Raw genomic sequence first — 5,664 nt, 5'->3', positions numbered from 1 at the left:
CTGGGGAAAAAGTCGTGGACCGGAAACTACTTAGTCAAGAACCTAAAAGTTTTCAAGGGAACTAAAACTCTCTTAAGGAAGAATGTTAAATCAATTAAGTCATAGTCAGCATAAACTATCAAACAACAACATTACTAACATTTACTTTTAAGGTTCTCCTATATGGTTAAATTTTGGAGTCCAACCATACAAAGAATAGAAAACTAAGTGAATTCTTCGACAAGAATGTTTTAACCAAGTAAAATTTGCTCTTGTAATATGATGATGCCCCTTAGAATTTTTTTATTGGATAGAACACTCATTAATGCCCTCAGCTCTGATTTTGGTTAGAATGTGATGTTTTGCTGAAGTCTCTTGTTTATTATCCGAAGGAAGATAAAATAATCTTCAACAATGAATATATATTAGTAAAATAGAGCAATTCATTTCTACTTGTTTTATAATCCCTGCACAGGTAGCTCAATCTGAAAAATTTATGGGCGATCTCTAATTCTCACGAAGTTAAAACAGAGTATCTGACATGTTTAAGGGCGATCTTGAATTTAAGGGCATCTATTAGGCCTATAAGTGAGACCAGCACCACCGACAAGACACAAGTGTCAAGGAAATCTACTCTGCAAGAGCTGAAAGAGGAGATCAAGCGAGTTGAGGCTGAACTCTTGCCTCAGAGAAGGCGTAGAAACTAATGTATGATATTATAGTTTAAAGATGATCAATAAAGATCTCTTGGGGTATCGGGTACCACCATCACAAGTTTAACAAAAGTGGATTTAAACATGTATGTTGGTTCAAAAGCACTGTGAAGAAGTCAGTTTTATGATTTTATCTGTTTTTCAAATTTTGAAATTTTGATGTTGAGTGAAATAGAGAATAGGTGCATTCATGGGTTAGTCCCCCCACACCCCAAGCATTTTATGTAAGAAACGACATTTTAAACCACATCGTGACTCAAAAATCTGCTGAGTCAAATGACTCAATTGAATTTTGGATACTAAAATTTGTTCGAGGATTAGAAACCCGACTGTTTTATGCATGTATGTACAATATCTTTTCAGAAATTTAATATATATATATAGTTTTCGACTCTCTGAGTTGATTCATGGTCGAATTTAAGTTCTAAATGAGTAGATGAGATTATTGGTGATCATGGATATAATTACATCAGTTATTGAAGTTCAAATTTTAGGAAATTGTAGCTGGGATTGTCATTGCTGACTTCAAACCCATTGAAGGTTTAAGGGGTTTTTTTTTTTTTGCCAGATGGATGCTGACTTGGCATGTCCATACAATAGACAATCGTCTGGACTTGCCATGTTGACAAGTGTCATTCTCCATGTCATCCCCATGCAATGCCTATTGGAAGTGTATGGTGGAATTTTACCTGAAATGAAAATAATTGGACCGTGACTAGTTTGAGATCGTTGAAAAAAAACAAAACTTAAGCGGCCAAATTTTCAAACCAACATCCAAACAAATGATCGTGATCGTAGGATGCTTACAGATCCAACGGTGGATGTCTTTTAAAACAGTCACTTAAGTCACGTTTCTTTTAAGTTTTTTCTATTTGCAACTTCCTCCCCGCACATATCTTAAAAAAAATTGAACATCTTAGAATATCCGACTCCTGTGCGGGGAGGTAGTTGCAAATAGAGAAAACTTAAAAGAAACGTGATTTAAGTGACTGTTCTAAACGAGATCCACCGTTGGATCTGTGGGCATCCAACGATCACGATCATTTGTATGGGTATTGGTTTAAATGGGAAATGTTCAGCAAACAAACATTTTGGCAAAACATTTTTCAAAACATGGGTCAGAGGTTTTAGAATGGGCTGATTTTTGGTGAGGATGATCTCTACGGTGAGGAGATCATCATCACCAAAAATCAGCCCATTCCAAAACTTCTAACCCCATTAAATGGTTTACAAAAAATGGACGGTCCACGATTTTTCAACTTGTAAACTGGGGCTAAAAGTTTTGGAATGGGCTGATTTTTAGTGAGGATGATCTCCTCACCGTAGATCATCCTCACCAAAATCAGCCCATTCCAAAACCTCTAACCATGTTTTGAAAAATGTTTTGCCAAAATGTTTGCCAAAATGTTTGTTGCTGAACATAATATATGATGTCTACACACACCTACAAATGTAAGTTGGATTTGGAGTAGCTTTTGAAGTGTAAGTTGGATTTGGAGTTTGACTTTCATCGAGTAAGTGTAAGTTGGATTTGGAGTTGAGTGGAGTATAAATATGTCTCAGTGGCTCAACTCATCTCTCAGCTTATATCTCTTACCTTAATTGTCTTTGAGATAGAGAAGGAGAGTAGTAAGCTTTTGTGTCCAACAATGTCAGACTACATATTTTCAGACAATGACTACAAATTCTCACCTACGGATGCAAATTTATTGCGCAAACTCAAAGCTAGGGAAAACAAAGATGAGCTTGGATCAAAACCCATTAAGGATTGCGACATCTACAACTTGAACCATGGAATCTCCCAGGTATGTGTGTGTTTTGTATGTATGTATGTAACTTTTTCTTCTCATTCTTTTTTATTACAATGCTTTAATAGACTAATTTTTTATGGCTTTTTTTTAGGGCTTGTGGAGACAGAAAAGATTATAGAACTGTATTGCTACGTTCGAAGAAAAAAGAAGACAGCGACCTCAGCCCATCGAACTGTGGCAGGAAGAGGTCGATGGATTACTCATGGTAATCGTAAGGAAATTACGGATAAAGGTGAGGTGACTGGACACAGGCAAGCGCTAATATTCAAGCAGGGCAAGCAGGGCATGGAACAGAACACTGAATGGATAATGCACGAATATACCTCACCCCCAATTTATAACAACCAGAACCAGGTTGGTGTTTTTTTTTTTTGTTTTTTTTATTCTTGTTATCTTGTACTTTATAGAACTCGAAACATTTATTTGGTTTGTTGACATTTTCTTTTTTCTTCTATATTGTAGAAGCAATTTCAAGAAATGGTGTGTGTAGAATTATGAATAGTGTCGTGCAAAGAATAAAGCGGTCAACAGTAATGGATCGGTTATGAGCTCTGATTCGGTAGAAACGTGGGAACCGAGTTTCGAAAGCCGGGAGACGTTGTAAACGATGTATCAGCTGGGGAACACTGCGGGACTGGATCATGACTGGATTCGTCAACTATCATCTGTTGGAGGAACATTTTGATCTGATTGTCAAGAATGAAGTATTTTGTTGGGATCAAAAAGAATATTAATAAATAAAATGTTGCTTGCTTTATGATTTATTATGGTATCAGAGTTTCAACTTTTTTGATTTCTCTCTCAAAATCCATCGTTTTGAATTTGAATTTTTTTCCCTATTAGCATTTGTATTCCATCATGATCCTTTGTTGCTACATGCCAATCAACCAATATCCCTCACGTAGAGAAAATTGGCTATAGCCACCTAGGATCCCATCTTGACTAGCACTTTGGGAGAAACTAGATGTTGCCAATGTTTAGGGTAATTGGCTATTCGGGTCCCCTTTGGTTAAATAATGTCATGAATTTTGTTGGTGGTACGCTAGTTGCAGAGAAGTGATTGTTCTTGATTAGTTCCATGAACGTAGGCGCACCATCGAGCCATGTAAAATTAGAACCTGTACTTCAAACCTATGTTTCAGTGTACCAAAATTAACAATTAGTTTTTCATGGAAATAACACGTCCTAGAAGTTGCAGGCTACAAAGAAGAAACAAACCAAGAAAATTCTCGCAACCTTGCAAGTTTCAATATGAAACCCACACTACTTCTATGCAATAAAAAAATGTAAAATGGTCTAGACACTCTGAAAATAAAAAAAACACACAATAATACACGTAAAATGATAGAACATGTCTCATAACGCTCACTCATTCCATCTACTTGAGACTTTGCAACTTCTCATTAATTCTCAAGAATACCATAGAATTGTGAGACCTATCTCTAATAATTACATCGATAAAAATCATCTCCTATTTCTGTAGGGCAACATGATTCAGCAAAGCTTCCTTCTGACTGATAATTGATATAAACCTGCCAAACTACACTACAAACCATTGGATTGGATGATGAATAGCAAAGTTCCAAGGAGTCAGCCTTCCATTTCCTTCATCCAAATTATGACACAATGATAAGTCCTTCACCTTAGCTCAGTTCCACTAAGTTTGCCAGGAAGCTTATGACAAAAATTGGTCAATCCGACTAACTATTCACAAAAATGTGCGTAACATAGGTAGATATATGTTTATAGCATGAAAAGAGATTTACCACCAATTTCCCCATTAATGTACTTTTTGAAAGATGAAGACAACAGGGAGACGCCATTAACAACATCTGAAATTCATTTGAAGTCACCAGAAACTGAATAAATCATTTTTCATAACCTAGAAAATACACTCCTTTGATGGTAAGGCCCAACATGGCAAAGTAAAGTAGATGGATAGGTCACAGCCCCACAAAATCTGAAGTAACGAAGAAAAAGATGCCCTGATGAATTATAAAAATGAAATAAAAAATGGACCCTCTTACTCACACAAGGTGGTTTTTGCAGAAACACCTCCAAATCTTCTAATGAAATCAGAAAGGTTCATTTGTTTGAATTCGATTGAAGAGATCCAAGTTCAAAAAATTCACTGGAAATTTGTCCAAAAATCACCAGATGAAGTTTGTTCATGGCAGGAGATCAGTTTACAAATATTTAATACTTCAATTGGTGTTTTCTGGCATCTACATTTTATTTCTTGATCTGTGAGGAAAAGAAATATAGTTTTCAAGAACTCACACAGATTCTCGCAAATACAACTCTTACCTTTCGATCACGAACAGTCTTCAATGACCTTTCCATATTTTGCTCAAGATCGCGCAGTTCGTGGATGGTCAAATCGTTCAGATCTTCCCCAATCCTCTGCCTATCAAATTAACTCATCAATACAACAAAAACCCTGCTTTGTGTAACCTCATCAAGACTACAGAAACCCTAATTAAAACCATCAAAACTTTAAAATAAAAAAAAACCCAAATTTATCTTTTTTTATACTATTTGTTAAAAAAGCCTTCGGATTACCTAATTTCTCTCCGGAGTTTATTATTAATCTCCTTTTGCTTGTTCAAGCTATCTTGCATTCTCTGCAAATCCACAGATAAACTCATTCTGCCATAATTATGACAAACAATTTCGTATCGATGAAGATGGTCATACAAAAACTTAGGTACACTTGAGCAACGTTTTCCTTTTAGCACACTATTCATTATATATGAAATTAATTTTTTTTACCAAAGGAAAAACCTAAGTTACATTTAAAATATCCTTCCCAAAAATGTAATGTAATAGTAAAATATTAAAGGGGGTATTTTAATAATTTCAAAAATTATTTTCTATTTGGTAAAAAAAATTTGAAAATGACACCTTGCCTACTCTGTAGGTATATTCATAATAAATTGACCCCCAAAGTAGCATATCAAAATTATTAGAAATTCAATGATTTTATTTTTATTTTTTATTATTGATAATTTTCTCTTTAAATTTGATATCCATGTATTTTTTGGTTATAACTTTCCTTTATGTTTGGTATTTAGAAGCAATTCCAAGATGGGTGTTATGTAGAACTTAGAATGAGTGAGCATTTCAAATGTTCTGAAGAGAATGAAATGGTCAATCATTGG

At 35.0% G+C, this 5,664-nt stretch overlaps 1 long non-coding RNA gene across 4 annotated transcripts; it reads right to left on the bottom strand.

The window, feature by feature from the left end:
- Positions 1 to 1,094: 1,094 nt before the first annotated feature.
- LOC147381404 (uncharacterized) lies at positions 1,095 to 5,250 on the bottom strand. 4 transcript variants are annotated; one of them, XR_015174583.1, is made up of 3 exons: positions 5,066 to 5,249; positions 4,811 to 4,910; positions 1,095 to 1,381 (listed from the first exon to the last, which is right to left on the bottom strand). It is a non-coding gene; the product is annotated as an uncharacterized LOC147381404 (long non-coding RNA). The 4 variants fall into 4 exon arrangements; XR_015174582.1 differs by lacking the exon at positions 1,095 to 1,381 and adding an exon at positions 3,147 to 3,189; XR_015174581.1 differs by lacking the exon at positions 1,095 to 1,381 and adding an exon at positions 3,656 to 4,108.
- Positions 5,251 to 5,664: the final 414 nt, after the last annotated feature.

Source organism: Akebia trifoliata, unplaced genomic scaffold (assembly GCF_017979445.1).
Source record: "Akebia trifoliata isolate Shusen 1 unplaced genomic scaffold, ASM1797944v1 Contig00511, whole genome shotgun sequence".
NCBI classification, from domain to species: domain Eukaryota; kingdom Viridiplantae; phylum Streptophyta; class Magnoliopsida; order Ranunculales; family Lardizabalaceae; genus Akebia; species Akebia trifoliata.
This window is presented reverse-complemented; position numbering and strand designations above follow the sequence as displayed.